The sequence below is a fragment of the Camelus ferus genome, chromosome 4 (assembly GCF_009834535.1).
Source record: "Camelus ferus isolate YT-003-E chromosome 4, BCGSAC_Cfer_1.0, whole genome shotgun sequence".
NCBI lineage: Eukaryota > Metazoa > Chordata > Mammalia > Artiodactyla > Camelidae > Camelus > Camelus ferus.
The window spans coordinates 26,056,969-26,069,676 of record NC_045699.1 but is presented as its reverse complement, the minus strand read 5'-3'; the positions used below and the strand labels follow the sequence as shown (position 1 = coordinate 26,069,676).

The 12,708-nt window shown below is 36.6% G+C and overlaps 1 protein-coding gene across 1 annotated transcript in view; it reads right to left on the bottom strand.

Moving 5' to 3' along the window:
• The window catches only part of PTPRD (protein tyrosine phosphatase receptor type D), a 1,875,912-nt gene that overhangs the window by 1,202,506 nt on the left and 660,698 nt on the right, over positions 1-12,708 (bottom strand). The gene's annotated exons all lie outside the window — the stretch shown is intronic.

Genomic DNA, 12,708 nt, shown 5'->3' with positions numbered 1-12,708 from the left:
GAAGGCAGTAGGCAAGGCAGGAATTATAAAGGAGATAAGTCTCATGCCAGCGTGCACTAATTGTTTGAATCCCCTGTAAATGGTTTGGCAGGAGAGGAGGTTGGAACACTTAGCTAAATTGAAGTTTGGGGATTATCTATGAATTTAAAGTATCCATGCCATTTTGGCCCCTATTAGCACAAGTAATTGAGAGGAAAATCTTGCCAGTTATGCTTTTCCATAAGGCTTAATGTGGACTTCACTATTTAAGTAATTCATTAGCAGCCTTAAATGGTGCCATGAAACAACATTAAAGGACGTAAGGCGTAGTGTGTGACCTTCACTGTGGAGATGAGTAAATCAGGGCCCAAAGAGGTTATAATGAACTCAAGGTTATATAGTTTACAATGGAAAAGCTGACACTAGAATCTTTGTTTCCTAATTTCCTGCTGAAAACTGAGTGTGCCTTTCAGGATTCTATTAGTGTTAGTTTACAAATTCTGTGGAGCTTTTGTAATTGTGCAAACCCCAACTCTGCACACAGAATCTTAAAGTCAGGGTTGGGAGAATTCAGATCCAGAGAGAAGAAAGTGACATTGTAACATTTTTAATAGAGAGCCTCAAAGATGCATTTGGGGAGGGAGCAGTAGTGTGGACAGAGGACAGTTATATTTACACTAAAATTATAAGCTGTGTAACACTTTTCGAGAAATCTTTCTTACATTGTTTAGAAGATACATTAAGTATGGCCTGGCAGGACCTTTCTAGGACAAGTCATTAAAGTCCTAAATGGTATTTGGAAATGTGGCTATGTAAGATTGAAGTCATTTGCATTATATTATAAAGTATGTGGACACGTTGGTCATCAAGTTCACTAGGATGGCTGAACTTTGGCCCACCACATGATTTTGCAAATACAGAGTGTACTTACAACCCGCTTAACAACTAACCCCACTTAAAACAAGCTGCCCTCTTTCACTTATGGTATGCTCAGCTTTTAAGTAGATCTTGCAGGAAGAAATATCAGACTTTTTAATAACAAACTTTGTTTCATTGTTTGCTTTGACTTTGGTTATCTTTTTATTTCTAGTCTTTATAGGACATTTCCATGTTGCCTGCCTTGAGGATATCAGCACTATAATTTAGGGGCCCAGTTCCGAATCTATTCCAGAGAGAATCTTTCCATTTTATTTTGTAGCTTTGATAGCCCTGAAACAGAATGTTTTTTCAAAAGATACTCAATAACACCAAGGCAGGGACCCCTCTGGACAACATATCAATTTGTATTATGATGTGAATTATGACTGTGCCCACCAGAGCTAGTATAGTTAAGTATCTGTCAGTCTTTCCATTATATTTTGCGGGTGTCTTACTTGGCAGCAAAAATGTCCTTCAGGCTGAAGCATATGAGGCCAGCCTAGGAAGTGAGTGCTCCCCCTTTGTTTAGTTTTACCATTCAAAAACACTAGCTTTCTTTTGTGTTTGCTTCTATACATTTTATATTGAAAAGAGGTCTGATTTTCTAAACCAACATGGCTGCCAGAGTGAGGATGGTTTTAATGGGGTGAGCTCATGGTGGTGCCTAAGGTCTCTTTTCTGGGTATGATCCGCATTGTTTTTTTGTGGAGGATGCAGCCTCCACAACTGAGAATTCCCATGTGGCACAAAAGCCCTCCAAAAATTAATTAGTCCTCTAAATTTAAAATTAGAGATCTCCATTTTTTTATCTTTGATGGGATAGAACTATATTATACTTAGGGTTTTCCTCCATCTTCCCCTTTCCATGTCCCTATCCTTAACTTGAATCCTTGTAAATTCTTATCCTTCCTTTAAAATCCAGTTCTAATTTTCTAATTTCTGAGAAGACTTCCCCATGTCCCTCAAAGAGACTCAAGAATTCTTCCTTTAAGCCACTTTGCATCTAACACCTAGCTCCAATATAGCAATTATCACATGATACTATTTCTGTATATCTGTTTATCATGCTGCACTGAGTCAAAGATTATGTCCTGTTTATTTGCAGAGCGCTAGACATATTAAATAAGCTCAGTAAATACTGGTTATATTACTGAATACATGAATGAATGAGTGAATGAATGGAATAAACTTTCTAAGAAACAGCAACAGTGCAAGGACACTCGAAGCTTGAAAAGTCTTTTTCAAAACATAAGAACTGTCTTTAATATGATTTCCTTCTTACAGGTTTCAACCCTCCAGAGGGTACAAATTCTCACACTCCCCATAATGAAGAATCTCCCAGAAATCTGACTGACTTGTAAATTCTTACAGAAATAAAAATAGGCAACAGGATTTTTTTCAGAAAATTACTGAACAAGGAGCTAAGAGATGAAGTGTTTGTTCTGACTTAGTCACTGAGTCTGTGACCCTCTTCAAGTTACTTAATAGCTCAGTGAGTCAACCCAGCTGCAAATGGTGATAAATAGCAGTAGTTCTTGTCTGCTTCTCAGAGATGTTTGGGAGAAAGAATGTTAGTATGTCTCATTTTAAAGAAAAAGGCTAAACTACATGTATTATATAAATTAAATATTGTTATACTGCTATGACACACTATTTACTAAATACTAATTTATTGTAAATAAAACAAATCTCATTAAACTAATCACAAAATGTAACTGGAAGAATTGATCCTTCCATTTATCATGAGCTGTATCTTTTCTATAAGGAAACGGAATGAAAAGTAGATTTTTCAAAAGTTTCTGCATTTGGCATGTGGGAATGGTTCATGTGGTTATGATAATGGGTAAACTTTCATGGTCTACTTGAATTACCAAACACATTTTCAAAACCAGGAGCTAAACAGAATTAGATACTTTAAGAAGAAAAAAGGTAAGACATTTTTGTTTTGTTTCATTTTTTAAATTGCAGGTTTGAAACAGATTAAATATTGAGGGCTGTAAACCTTCCAGTGTTTCTCAAAGTATAATCCATGAATCATGTGCTCAGTATAATCTAGAATACTGTATAGCCTGCAGTTCCAAGACCTCATTCTAGATGAAAAGACTAATCAAATTTAGGGTGGGATCAAAGAAGCTGCAAGTTAAACAAGATCTCCAGATGATACCTATGAAGACACTCAGGTGTAAGAACCATTACAAGAGCTTAACAACTCTTTGGTCCAGGAGGCAAATGAACAAAGTACCAACTGCAGCAGAACAGCCACAGGAAACAGAACTTCCCTGTGTGGCAAAAAGTGGTAACATACTCAGTGATTTCAAAGGGGAAAGAGACTTTATCTTTTGTAGAATTTATAAATGAATTAGAAATGAATGGTATAATCCTGTTTTAGTGGGAAAAAGATTTTGGCAAAATTGGGTAGACTGAACTAAAAATAAAAAGGAAGAAAGAACTGACAGCTCCAGTTTGCTGTATGTTATCAGGGTTCAGGGGTAACTTCTATTGATGGGGAAAAAGAGAGCTTCACAAACTCTTCCTTGTTCTTTGGGGTCCTGAAAACAAGCCAACCAGCTTCAGATTCACAAATATTTTTCATCTATTTTTAAGGGTTTGCCCTTTTAGCAACTATCCAGACAAACCAGGTAACAATATTAAAGGAAATTATGGTTGTGATGTGTCTCTATTATTAAATGGGTACAGCTTTATTATTTTGTATCTGTTTGTAAGATTACGCTCTTAGTCAAGTAGAAAATTTCAATAATTACAGGAGAGAATACAAAGGCAAAGGAAAAACACCTGAAGTTTTGATACAGAACGGCAATTACGGCTCTCATTTTGGTGAAAATTCTTCTAGAGCAATATACTGACTGTAGAATATGACTCCATTATATAAAATTATACCTATAATTAAATTTGCATATATTTACATATATAAATATATGTTTATACATAATTTTATATTATATTTTTACAAGCCATTGACAGTTTAAAACATCTCATAATCATGAAGACTTAAGGCATGAACTGGAAAATAATAAGACCTAGCTTAGAGCTGCTGTTAGGTGTTTCATCTTGTTCATTCACTTCTTTAAAATAAGTATTCTTTCTTAAAAAATCCTTTATATTCCTCTTATTTTCAGATCAGAGATTTCTGGGAAATACCTTCTTTCCCTAAATAACTCTCTGCCCTAATTTCTACCTCTAAATCATTATACGTAAAGAGAGAGAACATGGGTGCTAACTGTCAGTTTTCTGGAGCACCAGTTTTTCAGATACCTTAGCATCTAAGTAATCCAAGGCCTATAGCTTCTCTATGTCTTTTTCTGCTCTGTTGACTTGTATCAGCATTTTCTAGAGGATTTTTTTTGAACACGTGTTCCCTTGGATGCTGAAATAGATCAAAAAATTTTAACATTTTTAAATGTATTTATTACATAAGATGTTCTAAGTGCACTGTATTGGTTATTTTACTGAATTCTTAGAATCACCATATAAGGTGAAAGCCATCTTTGTCTTCATGGGTGTATGGAGGAAAGCTGATTCACAAGGAGGGCGAGCAGAATGTCCTTACAATCTGTCACAGTGGAGCAGGTGGGAGATGGAGAAATGGGGAGCAACTACTTAGTGGGTATTGATTTTCATTTGGGGAAACATTTTGAGGAAAATGTTTAGAACTAGACAGAGGTTGTGAATATACTGCTAATGTACCAAATGTCACTGAATTGTTCATGTTAAATGGTTAATTTTATATTATGTGATTTTTACCTCAATTTAAAAAAAAAAAAAACTAGTAGATCAAGGAATCAAACACAGTGTGGCTCCAGAGATTGCAGTCTTAAGCATTACAGGATACTCCTCCTATGTGGCCACATTGGCTCCAAGTTTTTCTAGAGGAAAAATATTCACTTTTTACAGCAAAAATTTTCAGTATTTTTATCATGCTGGTAACAATGTTAAATCTCCCGTATGGTGGTATGGTGTATAGAGAAGGGTGTGGTAAATAGTGTTTCTAAAATCATTTTTTCCATGGAACTCATTTTATCTGGGGCATTTCTACAAGAAAGTGTTTCATAAAACACCTTTATAGAATCACTGTTTTCTTCACAATTCTGGAAAGAATGTTTATTACAGAATTATTTTCACTTGGATAGTCTACTTAGTATATCAGCAAACTTCACAGGAATTCAGGCAATATAATAAAGACAGGATAGTTTACTGGAACTCCCTTAATGATCATTTCCTTAGCACTTATTCATAATAGAGTGAGAGTGCAAAGAAAACTAAGCAATTACATCTTTCATATTCAATTTCAAAAAATTTAATATTTACTTTTTAGTTAAGTTTCATGCAAATAGTTGCTCTGCTATCTGCACATGAAACTATTTAATTTTTATGATAAAATATGTAGGAAATACAGACTCAGTGAACCTTCGATTTTTAGCACTGCAGCTTCTAGGCTAAAATAAGTCTTTCATAAGCAACTGAAAACAGTAGCTTTCTAGATTTAAAAAATGGCTTATTTTTAGTATAAATTTTGTGGGGTTTTGTTGGTTCAGTTATTTTTCTCAGTAAGGAAGACAATTTCAGAAAAAGTTAAAACAGTTGGAAATTGAAAGCAATGATTTATCATAAAATAATTATTTACTCTTTAATCAAAACCAGTTTATATATAATAATCCAATTCCCTTTTTCTATATTAACCATTATAGCTGGATAGAAAGAATGTGGGATTTAGAATCTGACAAAACTGAGTTTGCCTGTCTAATGTTATGACTAGTTTCCCCAACTAAACAGTGATATTTCTACCTTGTAGAATTTTTTTTAAAAAAAGTACATAGGATCCCCAGTATCTCCATTAAATAAATAAACTTAATTACCTGCCCCCCAACAACAACAAAAAACATACTTTTAAAGAAGTACATAGGATACAGATGTTAACCTATCCCACACTTGACTGTTCAGTCATCGTAATCTAAAATTCTGACTTCTCTATTTTCTGCAAAGCCATCATCATTATTTTGGCTTCACTCCCTCCTTACACAGTCTGTCGTCCATGTGAAGCCATTTCCTGGATGCTCTTGATAGCACTCTATAATCACTGATCTCTTTAAATTATATTAACAACTTGCTAATGCTTACATTTGGATAGTTCCCATTGCCATTTCCTCTGGTGAACCCCTCTCCTTGCTGGGGAAAAGTCCCCCAATAATCCTGATTGGGTGCACTGCAAACACTGCCTAATATTCTTAGATTGAACTACACAGCTCTCATAGCTCAAAAATAAAAGTGGCCTATGTATGTTACATATAGATACACACACACATATATACATACATATATACACATTATACATATACAGAAGTAAATTACATTTATCAATACAGATATTAATATCTATACCTATGTATCACACTTTCTCAGAATTTTTCCTGCCAAAAGAGGACAATACCATTTCTTTCATTATAAGAAAACAGACATTATATTCAGTGTAGGCTGTCTTACATCTACAGAACTAACTTCTGCATATTTGTATTAACATTTACTTTTAGTTTAAGGCAATTCTTATCTTATTGGGAGCAATAGGAAACCATGGGTTTCCTTATATGTGAAGTCTGTGGTGTGGCCACCTATGGTAAGGGTTTATGAGAAGTGAAAAGAGGTACAAAGAGACCCAATCTCAGCCAGGTCTGGCACACTATGCAACCCCACAGGAGGAGCTCTTAAGATGTGTCCTAGAGAGCCACCAAAAGCATAATGGAGAGCATGTGGGCTCCAGGTTTGTAGAAAGCCCTGAAAGCCAAAAACTAGAGGAGCGATGACAACCAAAAGAGAGTGGAGAGCCACTCACCAAGGACAGTGACACGTGGAACTAGTGTATTGCTCCTCCCTTCTTCGCCCCAACCCAAACAAATAACAGGAAGGAGTAAGGGATGTGAGAAAGCAGGGCACTCGGCACCATCTCCCTTTTCCTTCATTTCCACTCACCCACTACCTCCACCCACCTCTCCCAGAACGTACAGAACCAACAGAACAATCAAGACTAGCCTGTGTCCAGACAAGGGGAAGGTCTCTGAATCAGACATGAGGATGAAACTTTAAGATAATCAAAATAATTTCTTAAAAATAAAAATAAGGCATTTTAACAGTGAAAAGGGACCGAAAAGCTATGGAATTTCTAATTGTGATTAAGGAGGCAAGCACGATACCAGGAGGAAAGTGGATCTGCCAGAGTATGACAGGTAGTATTCAACGAAAAATATAGATAGACAGCTATCATTTATACTTTCAGTATTCCAGACGACTCTACCAAATCTGTTAATTTCCATAGTAACATACTTCTTAAAAATAATCCTTCACTCAATTTTTTTATGTGACCAAGTAGTCCTGTTGCTTCTTCTGTTTAGTCATTCTATTCCTACCCGGTTCCACTGAGACCCACTTAGTAAGAGACATATAGTCCTTGCTGGTACTTAGCCAATCTGTACTGCTATTGGCTATACTTACTACTAAAATATTAAAGCACTTATATATAGTTGGTAAACAGGCACTGATTCAAACCCCCTTTCTCCCACTGCCCTTGCAGACTTGGGCTCCTCTCCAAGCGTCCCCAAACCCAGCAACTAAAGGGTTAATGCTAGTACAATGGGGGAGCCTCTTGGTCCCTGTTCCAGTAAGTGGACTTCCATGTGGCTTGCCACCAGTACCATATTTTAAATTTTGAGTGTAAACCTGGTCTACAGTACAAAGATCAAAATGTGAAGTAGATATTGTCAAACTGTCGATCTCTTTCAAATGATGAATTGTTAACTCACTACTGGATACCTCTATAGACAAACATACTCTAGCCTTTCTAGATTTTCAGGTATTTCTTCTCTCATCTGATGTTGTGCATTTGCTCATGTTAAACTCCGTATATTGACTGCTGTTACTGAACTGCCAGGGTTGTATCACCAGACTTCCCAGATAATGGATTAGCCTCTGAACGGAGCTTTCTTACACTGTCTCAAGAAAGTGCTCCTTACAAAATATCTACCTTATTTCTGTGTGTAATCTGAGTTCCAGATTGTAGCCCTACCAAGCCTCTCCTGTCTCCTTGTGTTTTTGACTGACACCAAAACTTAAATTTAGTTCTTCCACTGAAGAAAATTCATAGATCTTATTGAAATCAAACACTGGTAGTATTGAAGGTCTATGGTAAGTAAAAACACCTTAGTGTTTAATGAAAAATTCCAAGTCCAGGGAATGAAAGAGTGTATATTAACATACAGTAAAAAGCTTGAGGGTAAGGGACCATTCTGTGTCTCAGGGAAGCCCAAGGGGTGGAAAGTACGGTTCTCCAAGATCTGTTCCAGTATCTTCTCGATTATCACATCCTTATAATCTTTATTTCCTTCCTTGGTATTTCCCCAGGGCTTCAGACTTATATGTACAAATGCTTTCTGACTATTTCCCCATCTGGACTTCTAAATAACACCTCTTCATCTTCTCCACCATCTCCACTCAGCCATCATACATATTATTCAGTACACTATTTGTAACAACTCTGAAACCACAGTCTGAAACCAACAATCCAAATATAAAACAAGAAAACCACATGAACAGGTATTTCATTGAAAGGATATACAGATGCCACATAAACACATGAAAAGATGTTCAAACTCATTAACCATTAGAGAAATGAAAAGTAATACTACAGTAAGATATCACTATACACCTATCAGAATGGCTTAAAAAAAAGACAACACCAAATGATGGCAAGGAATCAGAGAGGAAAGGCAAGTGTCATTCTGAGACCTCTTCTCTTGGCTTATAGACAGTCATCATCTTGTTTTGTGCTGATAGGACTTCCCTGCATGCACACAGAGTGAGGGAAGGGTGTGGGGTCACTTCTTGTAAGACCACCTACACGATGAGGTCAAGAATCCACCTTATGTCCTCATGTAACTTTAACTGCCACCTAAAATTTCTGTTTGTATAAAGTCACATTAGGGGTGAAATCTTCAACATAAATATTTGGGGAGGGCACAATTCAGTATGCAACAATTAGTTTCCTCTGCCATACAACAAATTATCACAAATTTAGCGGCTTAAAACATACATTTATTATATCACAGTCCTGTGCACAGGTCCAGGTATGACTTGGCTTGGTCCTACGCAAGGGTGCAATCAAGACGTGAGGTGAGGCTGGGTTCTCACCTGGAAGCTCTACTGTCAATATATCCACTTTCAACTCACATGGGGAAAACTCACATATGTTGTCCTTTACTCTTATACTCAGGATACTTCCAATATGAGATGCATGGATTGTTTCAACTAAGCTTTTCTCAGGTGCCAACTAGAAGTCCTACAATTCAATCCATTTCTTATGCTAACTGGAGTTAGCAAAGACCCCACAGTTAAACGGCTCAGTGCCACAAGATCAACCCCCACCACAGACACCCCTCAGATGCCAATCTCAAGTCCTACTTGTTACCCATGCTTCTAAACAACTATCTATAAATCAGAGGTTCCTGTGACCCTCTTCCTCGAGTTTGATTAATTTCCTAGAGTGGCTCACAGAACTCAGGAAAACAGTTTACTTACCAGATTATTGGTTTATTACAAGCTTATTAAAAGAGTATGAAAGAACAGCAAGATGAAGAGCTATATACTGGGGTCTGGAAGGTTTCGACATGCAGGATTTTCTGTCCCAAAGGAGTTGGGTGTGTCACTGTCCCAGTGGGTGGATGTATTCACTAGTCCGTAACCTCTCCAAACCCCTTATTTGGGGGATTTTTTGGGAAGCTTCATTAGGTAGGCATAATCAGTCATAGCTCATTCTCCATCCAGCACTTCTCCCCTTGCTAAAGAATGGGAGGTGGGGATAGAAGTTCTAAGCTTCTAACCATGGCTCACTCTTTTTTGGTGACCACCTCCCATCATGAAGCTATCCAGGAAATCACCAAGTAAGTATCACTTCACTAGAACGAAAGACATTCCTATCTCCCAGGAAATTCCAAAGGATTGTAGGAGCTCTACCTCAGGACCTCAGTCAAAGATCAAATACTAAAACAAAAGATGTTCCTAATGTTCTTAAGAAATGATAGGGGTTCTAGGAGTTCAGAGCCAGGAACTGGGGGCAGAGATCTATTATTATTATTATTGTTGTTGTCATTGTTGTTGTCATTGTTGTTATTATTATTTCACACATATATACACAGGCTGTTGGCAGAATTAATTTTCTTCTGACTACAGGATTGGCATCTTTGACTGCTTACTGCCTTCCAACCAGAGGCCACTAAGTTCAAGAGGTTTTCACAGTTTCTTGACACGTTGCCCTCTCCATAGACCCTCTCCCATCATGGTAGCTTATCACTTCAAGGCCATAAGGAGAGCAAGAACCAGTCTTCTAAAGAAATTTAGTCTAATATAACATAATGTACACATGGGGCTGCCATCCCATCACTGTTGTCATGTAACATAATCATAGCAGTGGTACCCTGTCACCCGCTCCATGCTCCACTGGTTAGAAGAAAGTCAAAGTTTCTGCCCAAAGTCAACGGGAAATGATTCTATGAAGGTATGAATGTCCAGAGGCAGGATTCACAGGACCCACAAGAGAATGCATTCACCACATTTATCATATAAAATGAAAACACATATCAAAGGTTCAAGAAAAAGTAAAAGTCACATGTATACTCACTACATAGAAATAATCACCATTAATGCTGCTGGATGTGTTTTTTTCCAGTCTTTTTCTATGTGCTCTCCTTGAACCCTATCTCCAACCAAAAAGTGCATCTTCTTTATAAAAGAGGCAGGGTACTACAAATACTATCTCAGACTTTAGCCTGATTTTCAAGAACACAACCTCCTTGAATAGTCTTCAAAATAATGAATTTTACAAGCTGTAAAACATCTTAAATATTATGATTTGACAGTTTCCCTATTAATAGATGATTTTGTTCCTATTATCATGTTCTAAATAACACTATGAAAAAATCTTCCTCCAATAAAAATAACCTTTAATGCATCTTAAATTTATACCTTCAACAACAGAGTGGGAAGATTTCACTTCTCAATTTCAAATCTACTCCTTTATTACTAATTACTGCCATCCCTATGTTAGTTCAGACAACAGATTCCTGATTCCCTGTCTTACTTCTTGGCATCTTTCCATCCTCAAGACTCTACGTTCAAGTGATATCCAACCAGATCATCATCCCTTTCCAGATACCTGAGTGTCAAACCTTCCAGGGAGTCAGACCGATTAAAATGACTTCTCTGTAAGGCCTCTATAATCAGCACCCCTCCCCTAAATTACCACACCATTTAAAATTGCGTTTATCCAAGTCTCCTTCCTTTTAAGATTATAATTCCCCTTAAGGCAGAGAATGTATCTCTTTCTTCTTTGCACTCTTAGCACCTAACACAGTATATGACACATAGTACTTCCTCCATAAGGGAATTAAAATGAACTATTAAACTAAATTGAGATATTTTGGGTTATGCTATGTAGATACATTTTTTCTAAGCTGTCTACCATTTTAAAATGTGGTTTTTCAGCCTTGCACACACTAACAAGGGCTAAAATTAAATCAAAGACATGCAACACATTCTTGTACAACATGAAGACCTTTTGTATCAACCGCGATCTTTTAAAAAAGCACTGAATATAAAAAAAATTATCAAGGAGTTCACAACAATTGGTTCACCAAAAAAGTGCCCAAAGACAAATAGTGCACGTGTTTACATAATCTAAAACTTACAAATGTGTACCAGAGTCATTTCTATTCATAGGATTATCGAGATGATCATCTATAAGTTTAACACGAAACTGAACTCATCACAGAAATGGGAGGGAGTAAAATAACATTTACTAAGTATCTATTATCTGGCATGTATAAGAGGTGCTTTAGGACAGTTGTGTCATTTTAATACCCACACAACCACTGTGATAATCATTAATGAAGTCATTTTGTATCTGAGATACCCTGCCCAGGATTCCACAGATAGTAAAGTGACAGAATGATACTTCAAACTTACTAAGGTCCAGTTTCAAAGCCATGATCCTTCCACTTCCTCGCACTATGAGAACACCTAAGATATGCCCTAGTTCTCATTTTATTACCAGAAATGTTGCTCCCTGTAATATCAGGGGGAAAGAGTAATAATGACTAATAGCAGGCTCAAGGTTAAGGCTGTACATCTATGCGAAACTGAGATTATTTGCATTGTGCTATGTTTGATTTAGTTCCCTGCCAAATGTCATGCCAAAGCCTTGACACAACAGAGATTTGTGCCTGGAGCCATTCATTCCCTGTCTTGCTGAGCACATCAGCTGGCATATTTTCCTTGGATATTCTAAAGACACGCCAGTCTCTGAATAGCAACTGAAAATGACTAAGAGGAAAAAATATATGAAAAAGTGAAGAAAAAAAACACTGTGTTTCAATCTTAAAATCTCAGAAAATCATCCACATGTGGATAAAAAGCTTATTTTTTCATATAAGGATAATAAGTAGAACACATGCAGTATGTTTTGAGCCAAATTAAAAAATAAAGATGTGCATTTACCACAACACTATGTTTGTATAAAATAGAAGAGACAACAATTATCATTCATGATAGTGTATATGGCCACATTTTTTTCTTAACAACCATGAACTAGCTTCCAAGTTTCCTCTCAATATAAAGTTACTGTATAGAACTGCCTCACCAATTTCTAGGTGGGGTTGGAAGGACCCCAAATAGAGTAAATGATCTAGAGAAGCTTCAGAGAAATTATAATCAGACATTTGTGAATCTATTTGATATTTAAATACCTCCACAGAA